Genomic DNA, 13,481 nt, shown 5'->3' with positions numbered 1-13,481 from the left:
CCAAGACCCAAGACTTCTTAGGGTGAAAAAGGTAATGCATTTACTAATCTAAACATTTACATCAAAAACAATCCATGTAGAGTTGTAATTCTAAGAGGTGGGCAAGAAGAAATAAGTGGTAAGGGGCGAAAATGTCTGAATCACCCGAACTGGTTTTTCAAACCGGTCAACCCCTCTTTCTTTCTTGTCCCAAGGTGATCTAATACTATCCACCACTTTAAATAAACATTATGTGTCAGAGATTCTTAGAGAACCTACTAGAACTGAGTGTTGGTTCATATATTTGCATTTGCCTCCTAACTGTTGACATCACCCATACCTTCAAAATTCATATATTGAAGACCTAACCTCCAATGGGATGGTATTGGAAGTGGGGACTTTGGAAGGTGATTAGGTTTAGAAGAGGCTTGAGGATGGGGCCCTTGTGATGGGATTAATGCCCTTATAAAAAGGGGAAGAGACAGGATATCTCACTCTTTCCCTGTCTGTGTGCATGCATGCACCAAGGAGAGGTGATGTGAGGACGTAACAAAAAGACTGCCCTCTGTAAACCAGGAAAGGGCTCTCAGCAGAGACCTTGATCTTCTACTTCCCACTCTCCAAAACTGTGGAAAATGTTTGTTGTTAAACATGGGAAATGTTGTTATTAAGACACCTAGTCCACAGTATTTTGTTAGAGTAGCTCAAGCTGACAAAGACAGCCCCCTACCTCATTCCCAAGTCTTAAATTTTTATAAGTCCACAAAAATTGTTCTTTTGTAAAATATAACTGTTCTCAGTGGTTGTTTCCAGTTTCAGATAAATTCTAGATGTTCTCCAAATTAGCAGTTGGCTCACCCTCTCACCAAAACCACAGAACACTCTTTGGCAAGCACCTCATTTGCTTTTATTCAGCTCTCAATGGGGTTCAGAGTTGACATTTGATTTCAGTAAAAGTACCCAGACCCACCTGATAAAAATTCAGCAGCCAAGAATGATGGATCCATGCTATGGGTCATTTATTGATAACCTCGGGTAATCCTTGACTTCTCTCTTTCTTTCAAACCCCACATCAAATTCGTAAGCAAATTTGGTAGATTTCATCTTCAATGTATCTCTACAATCCAGCCATTTTCACCACCTCCACATTGCCACTATTGCCCAAGGCACCATCATCTCTCACCTGGTTTTATGCAGTAGCTTCCTAACTGCTCTCCCTGTTCTTTTGGTGCCCTGCCCCCAGTCTAGCTTATGTTTAAAACAGCGGCAGCTGAGTGTGTGTTCTTTTTAATACAAAAATCAGATCATCAGAATATGTCCTCTGCTCAGACCTCTCCAGTACTTCCTATTTTACTCAGAGGAAAAGCTTACATCACTAAGCCTTTATATGTCCAGAATGCCTGTTGCTTCTATGACCTTATATTCTTCTTCTCCTTCCACATTTGCTCTAGCCACTATGTCTCCCCCATGCTGTTTCTAGAACTATGTCCTCTGCCCTGTACCTTTAGACTTGTTCTTTCCCTTGCCTGAATTTTTTTTTTTTTACCAGATAGCTGTGTGGCTTTTCCCCTTTACTCTTCAAACATTATCTTCTAGTGGAGAAATTCCTCACTGCCTTATTCAAAATTATGAATGACTTCCCTACACATACATACACACGTGCCTCCTTATGTTTCTACATCTGTCTGATACTGGACTGGATTAGAAACACCCATTGATGACAATCTCATTCCTACCCCTGCATTTGCCTTCTAACTCTGTTTGACATTACCCAATACCTTCCTCTAGCATTCTTCTGTTTACCTAAATCCTTTCATCCAAGTATCCTAACTAGGTATCACACACTCAGGGATGATGTCAAAGAAATAAGTCCCTATATTTATATCATATCTGCATTCCTATTTCTGGGTTGCTGGCATCTGTTTTTCATATCCCTCGATTTAGTTTTCATATTCATCATGCTAATTTGCCTGATGTTTCCACATACTTAAAGGGAACAGAGCCAGCTCAGACCCAACCCTCAACTAGTTTTGCTCCAGTAACTTAGGACTGGACCCTACCCCAGATAGGGTGGTGATGGTCACTGAATGAAGGGGAAGGCCTGGCTCACACCTAGCTCTGGATCTAGCCCCTCTATCTCCATCCAGCCCCATCTCCTACCAAGGTGATAGCTGTCAGCACACCCTGAGGAAAGATGTGACTTGTGTTCATGTCAAATTCAGCAAAATCCATGTCAAAGCTAGGCAAAATGAGAAAACAGAGGAATTGGGCTCAATTGAAAGAGAAAGAGAAAACAACTGAAAAAACAAATAATGAAACAGAAATAAAGAATTTACCAGACAAAGGATTCAAAACATTAGTAATAAGAATGCTAACTGAATTAGGGAAAAGAATAGATGAACACAGTGAGAATTTTAACAAGGAACTAGAAAATTATAAAAAGAACCAGTCAGAACTGAAGAATACAATAAGTGAAATGAAAAAGCACAACGGAAGGAATTAAGAGCAGACTAGGTTTTCCACACACGAGGAAGCCCCTCTGTGGGCGGAGACTGCGGGTGGCGGAGTGGGTAAGCTTCACAGCCGCGGAGGAGAGCGCAGCAATAGGGGTGCGGAGGGTAAAGCGGAGGCATTTCCACACAGAGGATCCCCGCACAGAGGATCCCCGCACAGAGGATCGGTGCCGACCGGCACTCACCAGCCCGAGAGGCTTGTCTGCTCACCTGCCGGGGCGGGCGGGGCTGGGAGCTGAGGCTCGGGCTTCAGTCGGCTCCCAGGGAGAGGACTGGGGTTGGCTGCGTGAACACAGCCTGAAGGGGGCTAGTGCACCACAGCTAGCCGGGAGGGAGTCCGGGGAAAAGTCTGGACCTGCCGAAGAGGAAAGAGACTTTTTCTTGCCTCTTTGTTTCCTGGTGCACGAGGAGAGGGGATTAAGAGCGCTGCTTAAAGGAGCTCCAAAGATGGGCGCGAGCCGCGGCTAAAAGCGCAGACCCCAGAGACAGGAATGAGGAACTAAGGCTGCTCCTGCAACCCCAAGAAGCCTGTGTGCGAGCACAGGTCACTATCCACACCCCCCTTCCAGGGAGCCTGTGCAGCCCACCTCTGTCAGGGTCCCGGGATCCAGGGACAACTCCCCCAGTAGAACACACAGCGTACCTCAGGCTGGTGCAACGTCACGCTGGCCTCTGCCGTTGCAGGCTCACCCCGCATCCGCGCCCCTCCCTCCCCCCCGGCCTGAGTGAGCCAGAGCCCCCGAATCAGCGGCTCCTTTAACCCCGTCCTATCTGAGTGAAGAACAGACGCCCTCAGGTGACCTACACACAGAGGCGGGGCCAAATCCAAAGCTGAGCCCCTGAGAGCTGTGATAACAAAGAAGAGAAAGGGAAATCTCTCCCAGCAGCCTCAGAAGCAGCAGATTAAAGCTCCACAATCAACTTGATGTACCCTGCATCTGTGGAATGCATGAATAGACAACGAATCATCCCAAACTGCGGAGGTGGACTTTGAGAGCAAGATTTATTATTTTTCCCCTTTTCCTCCTTTTGTGAGTGTGGATGTATACACATCTGTGTGAGATTTTGTCTGTATAGCTTTGCTTTCACCATTTGTCCTAGGGTTCTGTCCATCCATTTTTGTTTTTTACTTAAAAAAATTTTTTTTCTTAATAATTATTTTTTTAGTTTAATAACTTCATTTTATTTTATCTTATCTTCTCTCTTTCTTTCTTTTTACTTTTCTCCCTTTTATTCTGAGCCGTGTGGATGAAAGGCTCTTGGTGCTCCAGCCAGGAGTCAGTGCTGTGCCTCTGAGGTGGGAGAGCCAACTTCAGGACACTGGTCTACAAGAGACCTCCCAGCTCCACGTAATATCCAAAGGCAAAAATCTCCCAGAGATCTCCATCTCAACACCAACCCCCAGCTTCACTCAACGACCAGCAAGCTACAGTGCTGGACACCCTATGCCAAACAACTAGCAAGACAGGAACACAACCCCACAAATTAGCAGAGGGACTGCCTAAAATCATAATAAGGCCACAGACACCCCAAAACATACTACCAGACGTGGACCTGCCCACCAGAAAGACAAGATCCAGCCTCATACACCAGAACACAGGCACTAGTCCCCTACACCAGGAAGCCTACACAACCCACTGAACCAACCTTAGCCACTGGGGAGAGACACCAAAAACAACGGGAACTACGAACCTGCAGCCTACCAAAAGGAGACCCCAAACACAGCAAGATAAGAAAAATGAGAAGACAGAAAAACACACAGCAGTTGAAGGAGCAAGATAAACACCCACCAGACCCAACAAATGAAGAGGAAATAGGCAGTCTACCTGAAAAAGAATTCAGAATAGTGATAGTAAAGATGATCCAAAATCTTGAAAATAGAATAGAGAAAATGCAAGAAACATTTAAAAAGGACCTAGAAGAACTAAAGAGGAAACAAGCAATGATGAACAACACAATAAATGAAATAAAAAATACTCTAGAAGGGATCAATAGCAGAATAACTGACGCAGAAGAACGGATAAGTGACCTGGAAGATAAAATAGTAGAAATAACTACTGCAGAGAAGAATAAAGAAAAAAATGAAGAGAGCTTAGGACAGTCTCAGAGACCTCTAGAACAACATTAAACACACCAACATTCGAATTATAGGGGTTCCAGAAGAAGAAGAGAAAAAGAAAGGGACTGAGAAAATATTTGAAGAGATTATAGTTGAAAACTTCCCTAATATGGCAAAGGAAATAGTTAATCAAGTCCAGGAAGCACAGAGAGTCCCATACAGGATAAATCCAAGGAGAAATATGCCAAGACACATATTAATCAAACTGTCAAAAATTAAATACAAAGAAAATATATTAAAAGCAGCAAGGGAAAAACAACATTAACACACAAGGGAATCCCCATAAGGTTAACAGCTGATCTTTCAGCACAAACTCTGCAAGCCAGAAGGCAGTGGCAAGAAATATTTAAAGTGATGAAGGAGAAAAACCTACAAGCAAAATTACTCTACCCAGCAAGGATCTCATTCAGATTTGATGGAGAAATTAAAACCTTTACAGACAAGCAAAAGCTGAGAGAGTTCAGCACCACCAAACCAGCCTTACAACAAATGCTAAAGGAACTTCTCTAGGCAAGAAACACAAGAGAAGGAAAAGATCTACAATTAACAAACCCAAAACAATTAAGAAAATTGGAATAGGAACATACATATCGATAATTACCTTAAATGTAAATGGATTAAATGCTCCCACCAAAAGACACAGACTGGCTGAATGGATACAAAAACAAGACCCATATATATGCTGTCTACAAGAGACCCACTTCAGACCTAAGGACACACAGAGACTGAAAGTGAGGGGATGGAAAAAGATATTCCATGCAAATGGAAACCAAAAGAAAGATGGAGTAGCAATTCAAATATCAGACAAAATGGACTTTAAAATAAAGACTATTACAAGAGACAAAGAAGGACGCTTCATAATGATCAAGGGATCGACCTTATAAGAAGATATAACAATTGTAAATATTTATGCACCCAACATAGGAGCACCTCAATACATAAGGCAAATACTAACAGCCATAAAAGGGGAAATCGACAGTAACACATTCATAGTAGGGTACTTTAACACCCCACTTTCACCAATAGACAGATCATCCAAAAAGAAAATATGTAAGTAAACAGAAGCTTTAAATGATACATTAAACAAGATGGACTTAATATTTATAGGGCATTCCATCTAAAAACAACAGAATACACATTTTTCTCAAGTGCTCATGGAACATTCTCCAGGATAGATCATATCTTGGATCACAAATCAAGCCTTAGTAAATTTAAGAAACTGAAATCGTATCAAGTATCTTTTCCAACCACAACGCTATGAGACTAGATATCATTTACATGAAAAGATCTGTAAAAAATACAAACACACGCAGGCTTAACAATACACTACTTAATAATGAAGTGATCACTAAAGAAATCAAAGAGGAAATAAAAAAAATACCTAGAAACAAATGACAATGGACACACGACAACCCAAAACCTACGGGATGCAGCAAAAGCAGTTCTAAGAGGGAAGTTTATAGCAATACAATCCTACCTTAAGAAACAGGAAACATCTCAAATAAACAACCTAACTGCGCACTTAAAGCAATTAGAGAAAGAAGAACAAAAACACCGCAAAGTTAACAGAAGGAAAGACATCAAAAAGATCAGATCAGAAATAAATGAAAAAGAAATGAAGGAAACGATAGCAAAGATCAATAAAACTAAAAGCTGCTTTTTTTTTTTCTTTTTCTTTTTTTTTCTTTTTTTTTTTTTTTTTTGCAGTACGCGGGCCTCTCACTGTTGTGGCCTCTCCTGTTGCGGAGCACAGGCTCTGGATGTGCAGGTTCAGCGGCCATGGCTCACGGGCCCAGCCGCTCCATGGCATGTGGGATCTTCCCAGACCAGGGCATGAACCCGTGTCCCCTGCATCGGCAGGCGGACTCTCAACCACTGTGCCACCAGGGAAGCCCAAAGCTGCTTTTTTGAGAAGATAAACAAAATTGATAAACCATTAGCCAGACTCATCAAGAAAAAAAGGGAGAGACTCAAATCAATAGAATTACAAATGAAAAAGGAGAAGTAAAAACTGACAGTGCAATAATACAAAAGGTCATGAGAGATTACTACAAGGTACTCTACGCCAATAAAATGGGCAACCTGGAAGAAATGGACAAATTCTTAGAAATGCACAACCTGCCAAGACTGAATCAGGAAGAAATAGAAAATATGAACAGACCAATCACAAGCACTGAAATGGAGACTGTGATTAAAAATCTTCCAACAAACAACAGCCCAGGACCAGATGGCTTCACAGGCGAATTCTATCAAACATTTAGAGAAGAGCTAACAACTATCCTTCTCAAACTCTTCCAAAACACAGCAGAGGGCAGAACACTCCCAAACTCATTTTACGAGGCTACCAACACCCTGATACCAGAACCAGACAAGGATGTCACAAAGAAAGAAAACTACAGGCCAATATCACTGATGAACATAGATGCAAAACTCCTCAACAAAATACTAGCAAACAGAATCCAACAGCACATTAAAAGGATCATACACCATGATCAAGTGGGGTTTTTCCAGGAATGCAAGGCTTCTTCAATATATGCAAATCAATCAACGTGATACACCATATTAACGAACTGAAGGAGAAAAACCATATGATCATCTCAATAGATGCAGAGAAAGCTTTCAAGAAAATTCAACCCCCATTTATGATAACAACCCTGCAGAAAGTAGGCATAGAGGGAACTTTCCTTAACATAATAAAGGCCATATATGACAAACCCACAGCAAACATCATCCTCAATGGTGAAAAACTGAAAGCATTTCCACTAAGATCAGGAACAAGACAAGGTTGCCCACTCTCACCACTATTATTCAACATAGTTTTGGAAGTTTTAGCCACAGCAATCAGAAAAGAGAAGGAAATAGAAGGAATCCAAATCAGAAAAGAAGAAGTAAAGCTGTCACTGTTTGCAGATGACATGATACTATACATAGAGAATCCTAAAGATGCTACCAGAAAACTATTAGAACTAATCAATGAATTTGGTAAAGTAGCAGGATACAAAATTAATGCACAGAAATCTCTGGCATTCCTATATACTAATGATGAAAAATCTGAAAGTGAAATGAAGAAAACACTTCCATTTACCATTGCAACAAAAAGAATAAAATATCTAGGAATAAACCTACCTAAGGAGACAAAAGACCTGTATGCAGAAAATTATAAGACACTGATGAAAGAAATTAAAGATGATACAAAGAGATGGAGAGATATACCATATTCTTGGATTGGAAGAATCAACATTGTGAAAACGACTCTACGACCCAAAGCAATCTACAGATTCAATGCAATCCCTATCAAACTACCACTGGCATTTTTCACAGAACTAGAACCAAAAATTTCACAATTTGTATGGAAACACAAAAGACACCGAATAGTCAAAGCAAACTAGAGAACGAAAAATGGAGCTGGAGGTATCAGGCTCCCTGACCAGACTATAGTACAAAGCTACAGTAATCAAGACAGCATGGTACTGGCACAAAAACAGAAATATAGATCAATGGAACAGGATAGAAAGCCCAGAGGTAAACCCATGCACATATGGTCACCTTATCTTTGATAAAGGAGGTAGGAATGTACAGTGGAGAAAGGACAGCCTCTTCAATAAGTGGTGCTGGGAAAACTGGACAGGTACATGTAAAAGTATGAGATTAGAACACTCCCTAACACCATACACAAAAATAAGCTCAAAATGGATTAAAGACCTAAATGTAAGGCCAGACACTAGGAAACTCTTAGAGGAAAACATAGACAGAACACTCTATGACATAAATCACAGCAAGATCCTTTTTGACCCACCTCCTAGAGAAATGGAAATAAAAACAAAAATAAACAAATGGGACCTAATGAAACTTCAAAGCTTTTGCACAGCAAAGGAAACCATAAATAAGACAAAAAGACAGCCCTCAAAATGGGAGAAAATATTTGCAAATGAAGCAACTGACAAAGGATTAATCTCCAAAATTTACAAGCAGCTCATGCAGCTCAATAACAAAAGAACAAACAACCAAATCCAAAAATGGGCAGAAGACCTAAATAGACATTTCTCCAAAGAAGATATACAGATTGCCAACAAACACATGAAACAAACACATGAAAGAATGCTATTATTAATCATTAGAGAAATGCAAATCAAAACTACAATGAGATATCATCTTACACTGGTCAGAATGGCCATCATCAAAAAATCTAGAAACAATAAATGCTGGAGAGGTTGTGGAGAAAAGGGAACTCTCTTGCACTGCTGGTGGGAATGTGAATTGGTACAGCCACTATGGAGAACAGTATGGAGTTTCCTTAAAAATCTACAAATAGAACTATCATATGACCCAGCAATCCCACTACTGGGCATATACCCTGAGAAAACCATAATTCAAAAATAGTCATGTACCAAAATGTTCATTGCAGCTCTATGTACAATAGCCAGGAGATGGAAGCAACCTAAGTGTCCATCATGAGATGAATGGATAAAGAAGATGTGGCACATATATACAATGGAATAATACTCAGCCATAAAAAGAAACGAAATTGAGCTATTTGTAGTGAGGTGGATGGACCTAGAGTCTGTCATACAGAGTGAAGTAAGTCAGAAAGAGAAAGACAAGTACCGTATGCTAACACATATATATGGAATCTAAGAAAAAAAATGTCATGAAGAACCTAGGGGTAAGATAGGAATAAAGATAGAGACCTACTAGAGAATGGACTTGAGGATATGGCAAGGGCGAAGGGTAAGCTGTGACAAAGTGAGAGAGTGGCATGGACATATATACACTACCAAACGTAAAATAGATAGCTAGTGGGAAGAAGCCGTATAGCACAGGGAGATTAGCTCCGTGCTTTTTGACCACGTAGAGCGGTGGGATAGGGAGGGTGGGTGCGAGGGAGACGCAAGAGGGCAGACATATGGGAACATATGTGTATGTATAACTGATTCACTTTGTTATAAAGCAGAAACTAACACACCATTATAAAGCAATTATACTCCAATAACGATGTAAAAAATAAAAAATAAGAGCAGACTAGGTGATATGGAAGAATGCGTAAGTGATTTAGAAGACAGAATAATGGAAATCACCCAATTAGAAAAGCAGAAAGAAAAACAAATTTTTAAAAATGAGAACATTTTAAGAGATCTTTAGGATAACATGAACTGTTCCACCATTCTCATTATAGCGGTCCTAGAAGGAAAAGTAGGAGAAAAGGGGGTTGAAAATATAGTGGCTGGAAGATTCCAAAACCTGGGAAAAAAAAAAAGATACCCATGTACAGGAAGCAAAGAGGGTCCCAAACAAGATGAATCCAAATAGACCCACACCAGGATATATCACAATTAAAATGGCAAAATTGAACAATAAAGAGAGAATTCTAAAGGCAGCAAGAGAGAAACAGAGTCATATATAACGGAATTCCCATAAGACTATCACCTGACACAACAAAGGAGGCAAGAATATACAATGGGGTATAGACAGCCTCCTCAGTAAATGGTGCTGGGGAACATGGACAGCTATATTCAAAAAAATCAAACTGGACTACCCTCTCACACCATGCACAAAAGTAAATTCAAAATGGATTAAAGACTTAAATGTAAGACCTGAAATTATACAACTTCTAGAGGAAAACATAAGCAGTAAGCCCTTTGACATCAGTCCCAAATATCTTTTTGGATATATCTCCTTAGGCAAGGGAACCAAAAGCAAAAATAAACAAATGGGACTACATCAAACTAAAAGCCTTTTGCACAGCAAAGGAAACTATCAACAAAATGAAAAAGGCAACCTACTGAATGAGAGAAGATATTTACAAACAATATATCCAATAAGGGGATAATACCCAAAATATACAAAAACTCATACAACTCAACATCAAAAAAACAAAAAAATACAATTAAAAAATGGGCAGATGATCTGAATAGACAATTTTCCAAGGAAGACACCCAAATGGCCAACAGGCACATGAAAAGATGTACAATGTCACTAGTCATTAGGGAAATGCAAATCAAAACCACAAATGAGATATCACCTCACACCTGTCAAAATAGCTATTATCAAAAAGACAACAAATAACAAATATTGGCAAGGATGTGGAGAAAAGGGAACCCTAATGCACTGTGTGTGCATGTTTAAATTGGTATAACCACTACAGAAAACAGTTTTGTGATTCCTCAAAAAATTAAAAATAGAACTACCATATGATCCAGCAATTCTTTTCCTGGGTAGTTATCTGAGGAAAACGAAAACAGTAATTAGAAAATATATACACAGCCCTGTGTTCACTGCAGCATTATTTATAATAGCCAAGATATGGAAGCAACCCAAGTGCTCATCAATAGATTAATGGATAAAGAAAATGTAGTATATACATGTACAACGGAATATTACTCAGCCACAAAAAAGAATGAAATCTTGCTATTTGCAATAACATGGATGGACTTAGAGAGGTTATTATGCTAAGTGAAATGACCCAGATGATAAAGACAAATATTGTGTGATTTCACTTATATGTGGAATCTAAAAAGCAAGACAAATGAACAAACATAACAGAACAGATACAGAGGTATAGATACAGAGAACAAACAGATGGTTGCCAGAGGGGAGAGTGGTGTGGGAAGGAAAGAAATAGGTGAGGGAGATTAAGAAGAACCAACTTCCAGTTTCAAAATAAATGAATCAGGGCTTCCCTGGTGGTGCAGTGGTTGCGAGTCCGCCTGACAATGCAGGGGACACGGGTTCGTGCCCCGGTCCGGGAAGATCCCACATGCCGTGGAGCGGCTGGGCCTGTGAGCCATGGCCACTGAGCCTGTGCGTCTGGAACCTGTGCGTCCGGAGCCTGTGCTCCACAACAGGAGAGGCCACAACAGTGAGAGGCCCGCATACCGCCAAAAAATAAATAAATAAATAAATGAATCACAGATACGAAATGTATAGTGTGGGGAATATAGTCAATAACTATGGAATATGTTTGTATGCTGATATATCATAACTAGACTTATTGTGATGATCATTTTGAAATACATAGAAATATTGAATCACTATGTTGTGCATTAGGAAGTAACAGTGTTTTAGGTCAATTATACTACAAAAACAAGCAAACAAACAAACGAACTCATAGAAAAAGAGATCAGATTTGTGTTTTACCAGATGGTGTTGTGGGGAGGGAGAATTGGATGAAGGCAGTCAAGGTACAAGTTATAAGACAAATAAGTACTAGGTATGTAACATGCAATATGGTAAGTATGATTAACACTGCTGTATGTTATATATGAAACATCACAAGAAAAAATATTGTTTCTATTTCTTTAATTTTGAATCTATATGAGATGATGGGTAGTCACTAAAATTACTGTGATAATCATTTCATGATGTATGTAAGTCAAATCATTATGCTGTACACTTTAAACTTATACAGCACTGTATGTCAATTATATCTCAATAAAACAAAGAAAAAAGAGGGAGAGAAATAAATAAAACATTAAACTTATATTTGGTAAGATTTTAGAGGTTTTAATAAGGATTACAATACTATTTATACTAATAGGCATAAATAGGAATTTTAACTCATAATAATGAAGCAAAATACTTAAAATGAAATCATAGTTTCCCTTTTCTAATATAGATTGGTAAGTAATATAAAAATTTCAAATTTCATCAAATAAATACAAAAGAACTGGTTACCAACACCAATTGCACAAGTCATACTGTGAAAATAATCAGTAGATATTCTTATAGCTAATTCTGAATTATATATGCAAAATTGATTTTAGTAGGCTTCCCTACCCTCCTTCTTTGGAACAAGGAGAAACGTCTCCAGTTTTTAAATGCTGCATGGAATATGCATACACTGTAGAATGTTTGACACTTACTCTGCAGAAGCCAGAAGACAATAAATATGAAGATCAAAGAAAACAGACTTTCAATCTGGCATCTGTGGGATGGCACTATATATATATATATATATATATATATATATATATATATATATATATATATATGTAGCAGTTAACAAAATAGTCCTTCCATTGTTTGACAGATAGAAGGATGACTTTGCCCTAGCTAATATTAAAAGAGGTGCAGGGCTTCCCTGGTGGCATAGGTTGAGAATCCGCCTGCCAGTGCAGGGGACACAGGTTCGATCCCTGGCCCGGGAAGATCTCACATGCCGCGGAGCAAATAAGCCCATGTGCCACAACTACTGAGCCTGCGCCCTAGAGCCCGCGTGCCTGGATCCCGTGCTCCACAAGAGAGGCCACGACAATGAGAAGCCCGCGCACCACAACGAAGAGTAGCCCCCACTTGCTGCAACTAGAGAAAGCTCGCACACAGCAATGAAGACCCTACACGACCAAAAATAAAAACAAATGAATAAATAGATTTTTAAAAAATAAGAGGTACAACGTCTCATTCTACAGTATATGGTAAGGATCTAAGCAATCAACATATTTTTTTGATAAATTCTATATGACAAAATGAATCCCTATATTGCTTATTTCATTATGCCACTAACTCCAGGTTAAATTATTTTTTATGTTTCTTAAAATTGGGAAAAGAGAGTAGAGGCAGAAGGATTGGGCCCATGGGTAGGAGTTGACCTTTGTTAAGCAGTCGAGTCCTTTGACTCCTCTTCCTGAGCTCCCTTACATTGCTATCTCCTTTTCTTTTGAAGTGTCATATACTTGAAACCAAGAGAACAATCAGTCCTCCATATCTGTAGGTTCTGCATCCCCAGATTCAATCAACCTTGGATTGAAAATATTTGGGAAACAAAAAATTCCAGAAAGTTCCAAAAAGGAAAAATTGAATTTGCCATGTGCTGGCAACATTTCACATAACATTTACATTGGTATTAAGTATTATAAGTAATCTAGAGATGATTT

Source organism: Stenella coeruleoalba, assembly GCF_951394435.1.
Source record: "Stenella coeruleoalba genome assembly, chromosome: 5".
Taxonomy (NCBI): domain Eukaryota; kingdom Metazoa; phylum Chordata; class Mammalia; order Artiodactyla; family Delphinidae; genus Stenella; species Stenella coeruleoalba.
The sequence above is the reverse complement of the archived record's forward strand: the minus strand, read 5'-3'. Positions refer to the sequence as shown.